This window comes from Panthera pardus, unplaced genomic scaffold (genome assembly GCF_024362965.1).
Source record: "Panthera pardus isolate Hobbes unplaced genomic scaffold, ASM2436296v1 HiC_scaffold_13, whole genome shotgun sequence".
Lineage (NCBI taxonomy): Eukaryota > Metazoa > Chordata > Mammalia > Carnivora > Felidae > Panthera > Panthera pardus.
The window spans coordinates 14,021,786-14,033,875 of NW_026526688.1; the positions used below are offsets into that span (position 1 = coordinate 14,021,786).

A 12,090-nucleotide genomic window follows, 5' to 3' on the forward strand; every position below is an offset into this window, starting at 1 on the left:
CGGGGCCTGGGCTGCCGGGCGGCGCGCGGGCTCCTCGCGCGGGCTCCTCGCGCGGGCTCCTCGCGCGGCTCCCGGCGCGGCTCTCGGCGGGGCTCCTCGCGCGGCTCTTCCCGCGGCGGGGTCGCTCGCGCGCTCGGCCGCACTCGGGGACGGCGGGGACGGCGGCGGCGGCGGCGGCGGCGGCCCCGCTGGTCTCCCCGGTGGTGTCGGAAGGGGAGGCGGCTCCGCGCGGGTTAGAATCGCCGCAGAGGCAACATTAGCATCTGAAACGAGGTGGCTCTTTAACCCCTGAGGGACCAAATTTGGGGGTTTAGAGGAGGCGAAGGCTGAACTTTCTGGATTCCTCCTCGTCCCTCGGAGTGGTGCAGGTAGCCGCGGGGAGAATGGAGTCTTTTGTTCCCGGTATTTTTTATTAGGTGGATATTTTTTTTTTAATTTTTTTTAAAGGGTAGTATGCAGTCCTGATCCACGAGGTAAAGCTGTCGTTTCTCCTGCATTCTGTGACTTTTGCGATGCGTCTTGTTGGACTCGTTGGGAGCAAATCTTAGCAGTCGTGATTTTGGGTAATTTATGGCTTGGATGTGTTTTAAAATCTGCATTGAGCTCAGATTAATCAGCCCTTTGCTTCCATTAACTAAAATCCATCATACTGATTGCTTAATGGGGAAAGAGGTACCAAATAATCGTGCTAATTAAAAGAGCGGTTTTTCTCTTGCGAAACACTTCGTGTGTGATTTTTGCCAGGAGAGGGTTTTGTACAGCCGAGTCTCTAAAAGAAATCCAACTTTGCCGTTGTGTTTCCATGCAGGTTGCTCCTGGAAAAATAGTTGGGGGCCGGCTGGGGGAAACGTGTGCACTGTCTAGTAAAGTAGAAAGCTTTCTACCGTTTATGTGCGTATTGCCAGAGAATAAAACAAAGATCTGTGGCATCTCTCAGAATGAGAGATGAGAAGTCACATTCCCTGCCTTTCCTGTGCTGGCGTCTCTATCTCTCTGGGATATCTCAGATATGATATGTTAAGAGTCTATGTGCCTGTGTCACAAAGTCATTCTGTCTTCTGAAAGCCTAATATAATCAAATTCAGTGCCTTAAGATGGTGTAGTTGAAGATTTGATCCCTTTCCACTGAAGTGGAAATTCAGTAATTGAAAGCAGATTCACGTCTGGAGTTGTACAAGCCAAGGTTTTCCTTTTTAAAATAAACCTTTTGTTCTCTGGTTTTAAATGTTTCAGAGCTTCATGCAGAGACCTCTCTGTGCTAATTGTTAAAGTAGTCTCGAAGAAAGGATTGAAAATATCCAGAGAAGGCATTTTAGAAATACAGCTAACTTAGCGAGCCTCTCTCAGTAGAATATTTTAGTGCAGCATATACTGTCTGTGGCCCACATTTTTTTTTTCCCCCAGCAGATTCCCTGGCGTTAAAATGCAAGTGTACTGTTCAAAGCCCCCAAAGCCTAAGCGGTGTCCATCTGTCTTAAGAGGTTAAAAAACTTGTGAAATTTGGGTGTGACTCATTTTATACTGTGATCTACACAGTTTGGTGATAAATTGGAAATCAAGTCTAAACTATGTTTAATTTAAAGAGATGCTGGTTCTCTATGAACCGATGAACTGAAACTTGCCCCAGAAATGTGATTTCAGGTTGTTAACCTGGTGTCTTTCTCCTCTTTGGAGGCTAAGCGTTAAAAGCTTTAAAGAATTGGCCATTAAGGACTGAAATTAGGGTACATTCCAGACAAAGAGGGAATCACTTGATCTCTTATTAGCCGCCAAGATAGAGAATGCCATTATGGAAGAGTGTCACCTTCTTCGGCACATGGGATCTAAAATGAATTGTGTGATTAGGAGGGAAAACTTAGAAGAGTTGTACACTGAACAAGGGTAAGTGAGAGATCAGAGAGCTAAGGGAAAGGGAGTGTTCCAAATATTTTTAATTACTAGTTTCTTGAACCTGTTGTGCTGATTATTGAGGAGATGCGAACGGATTGATTTACAGAGGATAACATGGCAGTTCGATTCCTTAAGAACTGCTTGGTGGCTCTTTATTTTACCTTTGCTTCCTTGGCTTCCTGCTAGTTGATCACCCGAGCACATTAACATAAGCACAAAGTGAGCACCTGGTTATGATTTAAAAGGCTGTTCGTGTTCACATTTCTCAGGTAAAAGTCCTCTTTCCTAAAACCAGTGTTGGAAACATCGTGCAAGTCTTTGAGTACCAAATAAAATCGTCCCACACGTTGGCCATTGGACGGGTCGCGTCACGTTTCTTAGATACAGCGGCCTGATGTGCGGCAGAAAAGAATTTAATTCTTCTCAAAGACTTAGAAAAAGAAGAGTGACTTCACATGCACCCTTCCAGATGTCTGAATACTGATTTTCAGTGTAAGATCCTTGTCTAAACACTTAAGCTAACCTTCTTTGTGACTTGTACTTACTATTAGTTTTTATGTCCTTATTATTATTATTATTATTATTAATTTTTTTTTACTTGGAAAGGGGATTCACAGGCTCTTCTGTCATCTCAAATAATACATCCAATTAATCACGGGACTCCTTTTCTTTCATAATGTAGGAAAGTGCAAAGGAGGCACTGTCTAAAATACAGTGATCTTGATAATTAATGCCATAAAATAGATTAAAATGCTGTATCCCAGGTATTCATTTCCTTAAAAGGGCCACCAGAACAGCGTTGCTAAGCACCCGTCACTACTGCAAGTAACAGAAAATGACCCAAATTAAAGAACCTGTTCTGAGCTGTATTCTTGCATTTTCTAAAGTGCATTTCAAAAGGTTTAACAAGACTCATTCAATTAGTGGAGAAAAAAAGATCTATTTTCAGCTCTGATCAGCAATTAAGAGATTGGGCTTTGGAGCATCAGTCTCTTTATGCTTATAATTTATTTTGTTTTCTGGACTTTGACTAAACAATTGTGAATGAAGATTTTTTACAAACCACCTCTCTAACAATCTAAATGCAGAAGCCAAGTATAGGATGTTATTATATTTGTTTTAAGTCTTTATCTAAAGGAGTAATTTTTGTTAACTTCTCCTCATATTAAAAAAGTTTACATTTTACCCTGATGTAGTATATCACTGCTTAACTATAGACTTCTTAACTCTTTTTGCAAATATAGGTATGCATAGATGCACATCTCCATTCCAGCCATGCTTTGACCTCCTAGCTTATCCTGGATGTGAGTGCTTTAGCGCCAAACTTTTGAGAAATAGGATATTCTTCCTAACTTAAGGATGTTTGGGTGTTGTGAATTTGGTACCATGAAGGAGATAGAGTGATATGTCTCAGTGCGAAAGTAAGTGATTACGGGATTACGGGCAGTAGTTTTTCGTTTTTTGTTTTTTGGATTTTTTTTTTTTTTTTTTTTTTTTTTTTTTTTTTTTACCCTAACGTGAGTTGTACCCTTCTGGGTTAGATCAGAACTTCTCCCTAGTTTTGGCTACAAACCCGTCACAACTGTGACCGTGTTTAAAGAGCTAGATCTTCCAGTGAGCTGGTTTTTTAGCTACACCAGCAACAGACACAAACACAAGTGGTGAAACTTGCAGGCAGAGAGGGAAGAATGTAAAGATGAGGAGGTTAGAGAGTAAGAGAGAGGAGCAGGGGGCTTCCCAGAGTTTTAGATGAGGATTACCAGCAAGATTTTGCTGCATCACGTCGATCTGGAAAAGTCTAAAGCATATAAATATAGATGTTAAGTTCTCGATCCTAAGTGCTGTTTTGGCTGTAATCGTATACGAAGTGATTCTATATCCTCAAATAGTGAGTATTTTGGAGCCAAGAGTAACACTTCATTTTTTCTTTAAATAGGTATTTTACATTAGAAATTCTTTATATTTACATGTATCGGATTGCTTGACGTTACAGATTTCTCTAGCAATAGAGGATACGGAATACATTAATAGGACTTTCATGACAGTTTTGCCTAAAATAAAAGGTCATTGTGATACACAATTACGTCTAAGATTTTTTTCACCTGTGTGCATTTAGGTATTTGGAATGTGCTGTTTTTTGACATGTGGAAAAATTTTTCCCCATAGAGAATAATAATTTGATGTGTAGCAGTTATTTGATTATATATTGTTTTACAAGGTTTGACGTGGTATATATTTTAATACTTAAGAAACCAGTTGCTTTAAAATTTATGTGTTGATTTTCGTTACAAACCTGCCTGTTCGGTTACGAATCCTATGTGTTTAAGTTTTGAAATATGTACTCTTAAATCTTTACTACAATGGGGAGAGAACAACTACTTCTTTGGTATCCCAGAAATAGTTTATGGTACACGTATTACTGGCAATAAATTCATTTCACGGGGGAAGAATAAAACTAGAGAAGTACACACAGATATTTGAGGGAGTATCACATCTAAACAATAGTAAGATTTGGGAAGCCACGTGCTATAGTATTTAAAAGAAAAAGAGTTTCCCTCTTAAGAGTTATTTCCCTCTCTTCACATTAAATGCTGTTTCGCATAAACATCTTGTCTTATACATTTACAAAGCAGAATGGATTATAAAGCCTACCGAAATGACTAATACAGAACTAATGTGGAAAAACACTTCACTTTTTTCTATTTATGTATGTATATGGGTCACCGTAAAAGTTTTTAAATTAAAAGGATGTGTGGGAGTTTTCATGAAATTTTTCATGTTAGTTTCTGCACAGTACCTTTTCTCCATTGTCTTAAACTACATCCGGCAGGCAGAGAGAGAACCTGCTATCTGGAGACCTGTAAAATGTAGCCTGGAACTCTTTTTATGCTTTTTCTCTTAAACAGAATTACCGTATATAACAAGTTTAACGTTGTTAACCTTTTATAATTATTTAACCATTATTTCATTTTACCTCCTGCTTAAAAGTTGTACATTAGTGAACTAGACACCTGGCTGTGCTCTTAAAAGTTTATTTGTCTTTCAATTCCTGTGATAGTAGGGGGCAGTACATCTCCTTAATTATCTTTGTTCAGGGAAATGCTGAAAGGCCAGGGTAGTTAAACAAGGCCATTTGGATTTGTGAGGTCGAAGTCAGATGCAAGGAAAGTGGTTAAATGCATTATCATCTTATTGAGCCCAGGATCAGTAAAGTGACCTTGATGGAGGTGGAGAAAACCATTTGGCTATTTTATGATAGCCACCTTGTTTGTTCCAGCCCTGACAGATTTTCTTCTTCCTCTGTCTCATATTTCCTTTTTGTTTTGTTTTGTTTTCAAATATTATTTCCTGTGATTGTAGATTACCAGTGAAGGTGAAGGTTAAAATCCGTTTTCTTTTTAATGACAGCACATTTTCCTCCAGAAGTCTATTTCATGCGTCCACAGAGCTGAAGATATTCCTTCATTAAAAATTAAGGTGACCAGGCCGACTGACCATTCTGTATTTGCTTTTAAGGATCTTTTAATGACGATGATTAGTCTCTTCGCAAAGTAGCTGCTTTTCCTGCTACTTTTGAAATTGTTTTTGAGCTATTAAGAGGAGAGCCTTGCCAACCTCAATTTTAGCATTGGGAATAATGGGAATGATGTTTGTTTTTACAAGTGCCTAAGCGTCTTCGCTTGAAGCTCGTTCACGTGTTGGTAGTTCGGTGGCCGCTGTTCTGGACTCCTCGCTTTGCTGAAAAAAGTTAACACAAAACCAAAAGGTTTATAGTTTCTATAGTTTCTGTTTCTTAACTTTGTGGTCAATATTTCCTTGGTGAGGTATTTCGTATCGACTCCATTCAAATGAAATTCTTGCTTAAATATTTGAACAAGTATTCAGTAATAGGAAGAGTTTTCTTAAACATGGTGCAAGACGTAGCCTTTTTGGAAACTCCAGTTAGAGCAGTTAAATGCTGCATACGAGATTTTTGTTTTCCTAGGCCAAGCTGTCAGACGTAACTGGTGGGGGTTTAACTGATGCTTTACTTTTTCCTGAATCCTTTTTTCTTAACATTTAACCAGAACGAAGTACAGATCTTATCGTAGGAAGAAAGAATTGGCCAAGTATCAAAATACCTAGAATACGATTTCAAACTTTATCAGAGATTATCGCCTTATCATCTTGCTATGAATTATGGAACACTAAAATCTAAGGAACTCAGAATCGCCACGAAGAGTTATGACAGGAGAGTCAGATTTATTGATCGCAAGGGATTTAGTACTTTAAGGACTTTTTATTTTAAAAACTAACATACTGGATGGAAATGTGTTTAAGAGGAATTATAAACTCCCCCCTCTCTGACTCTTCCCACTCTCACGGCCTGCGTTCAGGCTCTTTTCATCTCGTCTTTAGATTCTTTTGTTAGCCCTTCTACCTGGTCTCCTTGCCTCCGTCTGTCTCTTGCTGAATCCAGCTTCTGAACCATTGCCGTGATTGTCATTCGCAATCGTGATTCTGACCGTGGCACATCCCTGCATAACATCTTCGTGAGGTCTTTTGGATCAAGTCCAAATACTTTATATGTCTTATCAGACTTTTCACAATCCCACCTCTACCTCCATTTCTCTTTTCCGCCTATTCCTTTCCACCCAGGCACCCATGCTTGAACACGTTCCTTTAGTGCTAGTTCGGCCATCTCTTACCCTGTCACAGATCTTTCAGGAGTCAGCTTCTGCGGCATTTCACGTCTGAAGCCTGAACAGATTGCGTCCAGCAAAGCTAGCTACTGCTGTACTTCCATAGTGCCTGGTCCGTGTTTCTGTTTCAACACTTAACACAGGGTACTGCAGTCATGTGTTTACAGTTCTCTCTCCCCCACTAGGGGGACAAGTTCCTTCGGGTCACAGCTGTGTCTTACTCATCTCTGGGTGCCAGTACAAACTCTAGGTCTGAGAAAACAGTAGTTACTCAATAAATGTTTGTTGAGTGCTTATCGAACAAAGTGTATTAATTATAATTTAGCTTCCTGGTAATGGACGATCATCCTCATGAACTCTGTTACAATATAATCATTTACCCAGGAGCTGTTGAGGGTGCTAAGTATTCCCAGTCTGAGGCTCAGGTCATGATCTCACGGTTCATGGGTTTGAGCCCTGCATTGGGCTCTGTGCTGACAGCTCAGAGCCTGGAGCCTGCTTCGGATTCTGTGTCTGCCTCTCTCTCTGCTCCTTCCCCACTCACACTCTGTCTCTCTCTGACTCTCAAAACTAAATAAGTGTTAAAAAAATTTTTTTTTTTTAAATATTACTATTATGTATCATTTTGGGGTCCTTACTACGCAGAATGTTTTATACATGCCCTCTCATTTTATTCTCACAACATCCCTTTTAGAAGGGATTTCTCCCTTTTACTGATGGGAAAACTGTTAGAGAAGTTAAGTAAATTCAAGGTGACACAGGCCTTAAATGGTAGAGCAATGATCTGAACGTAGTATTGTGTGATTTCAGACCTGTTCCAGATTTTACATTCCTTCTTGTAAGAATTTTTAACTACGTGTGCAGCTCAAGCGGAGGTATAATTTTTAAGATACATTTTTCATTTTCCTCTCTCGTCATGCTGTCTTTCACTTCTTATTCCTCTGTCATTAAACAGCCAAAGCTATTTTTGTTGTTATTGTAATTTTTGCATAAAAAGGGAATAGAAGCTTATGAACAAAGACTGTTCTCACAGCTACTTCTGTGAATTTTGGCCCTTTTGGTTTATTACCTTCATTTCTTTGCATTTCTGGTCAGGTGAGATTTTGGGGTAAGTGGGGGTCCCAACTAATGTTAAGTGTTTAGGTGGAGCAAAACGTTCATTTCCACAATTAAGGACATTTAAAAGGAGCCAATAGTTCGTTGAATCAGAACACTAAATTTGAATAAGAAAAAAATGCTAGCATTGCATTGGCAAACATCATATTTAATGAGACTTTTCCGGGTGACTGATGTAGGGAAGACTTTTCTTTAATGTGACCATTTGGAGGAACAACCAGCAGCCCTTCAGAGTTTTTCTTACCAGAGGGCTAATCGATGTGGAAGGTTGGAAAAGACACCCCAGCTTTCCCCCTGCCCCATCTTCATCGACATTAGGAGCAAAAACAGCCCACAAAATTGTAAAAAACGGTTTTTCTAACGTCTGTGAACGCGAGTAGGAGTAGAAATTTTCAGACCTGAAGAGACGCCTGAGATCACCTCGTCCAGACCACAGGTCGTATGAAACGGGAAAGCGAGGCCTGAGAATAGCCAGCGTTTATTGTTAGCGTTTCCTAAGCGCTCAACCCTTTGTACAGACACTTCATCTCACCTTCAGAACAACTCATGGACTTAAATACTCTTATAATCTCCATCTTCACGATGTGGACATGAAGGCAGAGAACGGTTAAGGAAGTTGCTGGTTAGAGGGAAAGCACACACCTGAGACGCGCTCCCGCCTCCCTTGGGAATGACCTTGAGACACCACGTCCCTCCCTTGGGAAGTGACCGGGGCCCAGGGCCTCTGACCTCCTATCTGTTTTGTGCCTTGGCAACAATTATTACGGGATGGTAAAGGACCGCATGTGTTGCAGGACGTTTATGAAGGAAATATTCTGCCTCCCTATTTTATAGATGAGAAAATTGAGGCTTCAAGAGATTAAGTGATTTGCATAAGGTTTATTCATTTACTGAAGGACAGAGGCGGGTGGGTCCTAATTTGGAAGTTCTAGCCTTCATTACTGAATTCTGCCTCCAGGTTAAGTTAAATTAGGTTTTGTTTCAACTGTAGTCCTCACGTTGCTTTACATGTAAGTTCTCTTTACTGTCGTAGAGTAGAAATGTGCCTGTACGCAGCCTTTTGTAAACGTTGGGATCATTGAATGTTGCAAATATTTCCATTTGTTCAAGGCGAAGCATTTATCAACAAGTACTTACTGAGGGAATATGTGTTTAGTATTGTACTCTGCTTTTAATACTATTTAGATTTTTTTTTTTTTAGTGAACCATAATCATAAATGATCATCTATGTTATGGCTAATGTCCACTCCCTGATTAATATCCGGCAATGATTAGCATCATTGATTAGAAAATTAGTAGATTATGCCTTTATTGACACTTCTATTTCCTATTTAATGGTTTGTGTATTTAATTGATAGCGAATGCCTTCATTGTTAAAGGCTATTAACACATCAAAATGGTATTTATTGAACCTGGCAAAATGATAAATTATATTTGTGTTTAGTCCTTTGCGCCCAAGGCTAATCTATTGGTGGTCTTGTTTTTTTTATAGTTTTGGCCTGCTAAGAACCTCTGCTTGGGAGCCAAACAAATTAGCACTTTATTATCTGCTTGTGTGACTTTAGAAAAGTTGCTGGAGTCTGAATTGTTCTTGTAAAAGGAGGTAAAGCAGACCGTTGGCTTCAAATGATACGGATTCTAGTAGAGGTTCTGTTAAACTTCTTCAGCAGATTCAAAATTATTGGGGGAAAAAATCAAACTTAAAATGGTAAGGAAGCATTACGCATGGATAAAATAGATCCTAAGTTTGTACATTTTGTACTACAGGGTTAGCTTCTTTTTATGTACACGGCCTGCTTCTTCTGTGCATCTGTTTGCATTTTTTTGTGAAGGTGTCATGGGTCAGGGAATCTGGGGCTCTCTGCTGGCTTTTGTGTTAATTCAGCTTGCCTAAGGAGTAGGAAGAGAAGGCGTTCCCTGCAGAGGAAATCTGCTCGCCAGCCTCCAGGGAAGTGGCTAACTGTGGGGCCGCGTTTGCTTGCGAATTTGGTGGTTAGTTGGTTGTAAGGGCTTCTGAAAGTGAAGGTGGCTGTCCTTGCTGCAAATAGATTGTTGCTGCTTTCATGTTCCGTCATAGCGCCTTAACCAGACTTCTTTGAGACTGCTCTTTTGAAATGGAGTTTATTTGCAACGCACAGATAAGACTAGTTCTTGTCCTATAGGATAGGCACGTCTCGTTTCGATCAAATACCAATTTAGCTCATTTGATTGTTCACTTTCTCCCCAGGCTTGACTAACCAACACTGGGCTGTTTCAGAAAATTAGATCTGCATTCAGAGGGTATTTACCACAGTTAAATATATGCTGTGAGTCCTTCCCGAAAGAGAAAAATAGGGGATGACTCCTGAGATGACCCTTTGAGGGCAATAATATTCATCTGGGTGCATTCTGGTATGTTAAAGTGTCACGTGGCATTATATGAGAGTCCCTTTTTACATGTCACAATTAAGGACTGAACCCACGAATGGCGTCCTTAATTGGCAGAAAAATTAAATTTAGAAATTTAGAAACAAAACTCTGTAGTTGATTTTAACTGATGTAGTTGATTTTATTTTTATTTTTTTTTTAATGTTTATTTCTTTTGAGAGAGAGACAGACAGAGTGTGAGCAGGGGAGGGGCAGAGAGACAGGGAGACACAGAATCCGAAGCAGGCTCCAGGCTCTGAGCTGTCAGCACAGAGCCTGACGTGGGGCTCGAACCCACAAGCTGTGAGATCATGACCTGAGCCCGAGTCAGATGCTTAACTGACTGAGCCACCCAGGCGCCCCTGATGTAGTTGATTTTAAATGATGCTTAGATTTTTTTTTTAAACTTCTAAGATCTGTGAGTGTGTAATAATACGTTGATTTCTTTAAAGTATATTTAAATTTCATGCATATTACACTTTATATAGAAATGTATGCTTTTTATGCTTCCAGTTAGGAATAGAGGATTCAGGTGCTGGGTCTTTTCATAAATTGAGAAAAGTTATTTACTTTCATGCTCAGATATCAGTATAAATACCTGGTTTATTAAAATACTTATTAATAATATTTATTTCAGTAGTGCCTCAGTTTCTCAAGAGATAGGCACTAGAATTGTAAACGTATAATAATCTTTCCACCTCACTTGAGGCAGAACATGGGTGAAATTCAGTATTAAAGATTTTTAAAGTGTATTTGTGGAGAAAGAAAGCTGATAGTATCTTTTCATTTAAAAGACCATCTCCTTGTGTATATTTTATAAAATTCTTTTCTGACCCCTATTTCCAGAAATATCTCAATTAGCAATAATATTGCTAATTTGTAACATTGCTAATCCCACCTCCAAATTCTTAGGGTGTACTTTAACCTCTAATGAGGTACCTCAGTGGAAAGAGAGCACTTGAAGATTTTATTAATCTCTGCGGTGTGGAAACAGAAACACTTGGAAAACAGAGGTAAGTAGTTCTAGGCTCTGCCAGAACAATAGGTCACTGTTGTGATCCTAGGACAGAGGACCTTAAGATGGAACAAAGGTAAATCTGATAGACTCCATTAAATTATTTCTCTCTTGGGGCGCCTGGGTGGCTCAGTCGGTTGAGCGTCCAACTTCAGCTCAGGTCACGATCTTGCAGTCCGTGAGTTCGAGCCCCGTGTCAGGCTCTGTGCTGACAGCTCGGAGCCTGGAGCCTGCTTTGGATTCTGTGTCTCTCCCTCTCTCTGCCCCTCCCCCACTCATGCTCTGTCTCTCAAAAATGAATAAATGTTAACAAATTAAAATATATATCTCTCAAGTTCACCAAGAATATATGTTATTGTTAACATAGCAGTCAGATATGTATACATTTTACATACATATATTTTCATATATGTATGTGTGTGATTGCTCTGTTTAGGAGAATTCCTCAGTTACACTTTTTTTGTTGTTGTTTTTAAATGATTTAGTCAATCATAACCCAACGAAACATCCGATTCACGTTGCTAAGATAGACGTCGGTCACAATGAAATAGACGAAAATAAGCCTGCTTTTACTATAGGCTAAAATATCCCATGTGGCAGATGAAACCCACAGCAGAATACCAAGGTTCTGTGCCAGGGAGGGATAAACAGCAGCCCCAGGGAGTGGCCGTCTGGGAGAGGGCAGGAGGGGAGGAGCAGGGAGAGAGGGAGCATTGGCAGTGGTGTTTGCTATCTTTGTGACATTTGATGTCTTTCAAATAAAGCAAGAGATCTAAAGTTAGCCACCTTTTATGATCCTGTTCTATATGTGCTATTTATCACACAACTCCTCCTTCCCTTAAACGCAGGGAAATTGTTAGTGAAATTGTCAGTGTTGAACCCGATTGTTAGTGAAATTGTCAGTGCTCCATTTCGTAAAATGAGATTTTTTTAACCCAGTAATCACTGAGTTTGTCACTGTACTTAGTCATGGTTACTATA

General features: G+C 39.8%; 1 protein-coding gene across 18 annotated transcripts in view; it reads left to right on the forward strand.

Moving 5' to 3' along the window:
• TENM3 (teneurin transmembrane protein 3) overlaps positions 1-12,090 on the forward strand; it is a 1,270,502-nt gene that overhangs the window by 930,392 nt on the left and 328,020 nt on the right. Inside the window, exon 1 of one of the 18 annotated variants that reach the window (XM_019422157.2) lies at positions 450-473. The exons of 16 other annotated variants lie outside the window; for them this stretch is intronic. The gene's annotated coding sequence lies outside the window, so the exon portion shown is untranslated. Of the gene's footprint in view, positions 1-449; positions 564-12,090 lie in introns of those variants that run through there. One more of the 18 variants, XM_053900825.1, reaches the window with a different exon arrangement.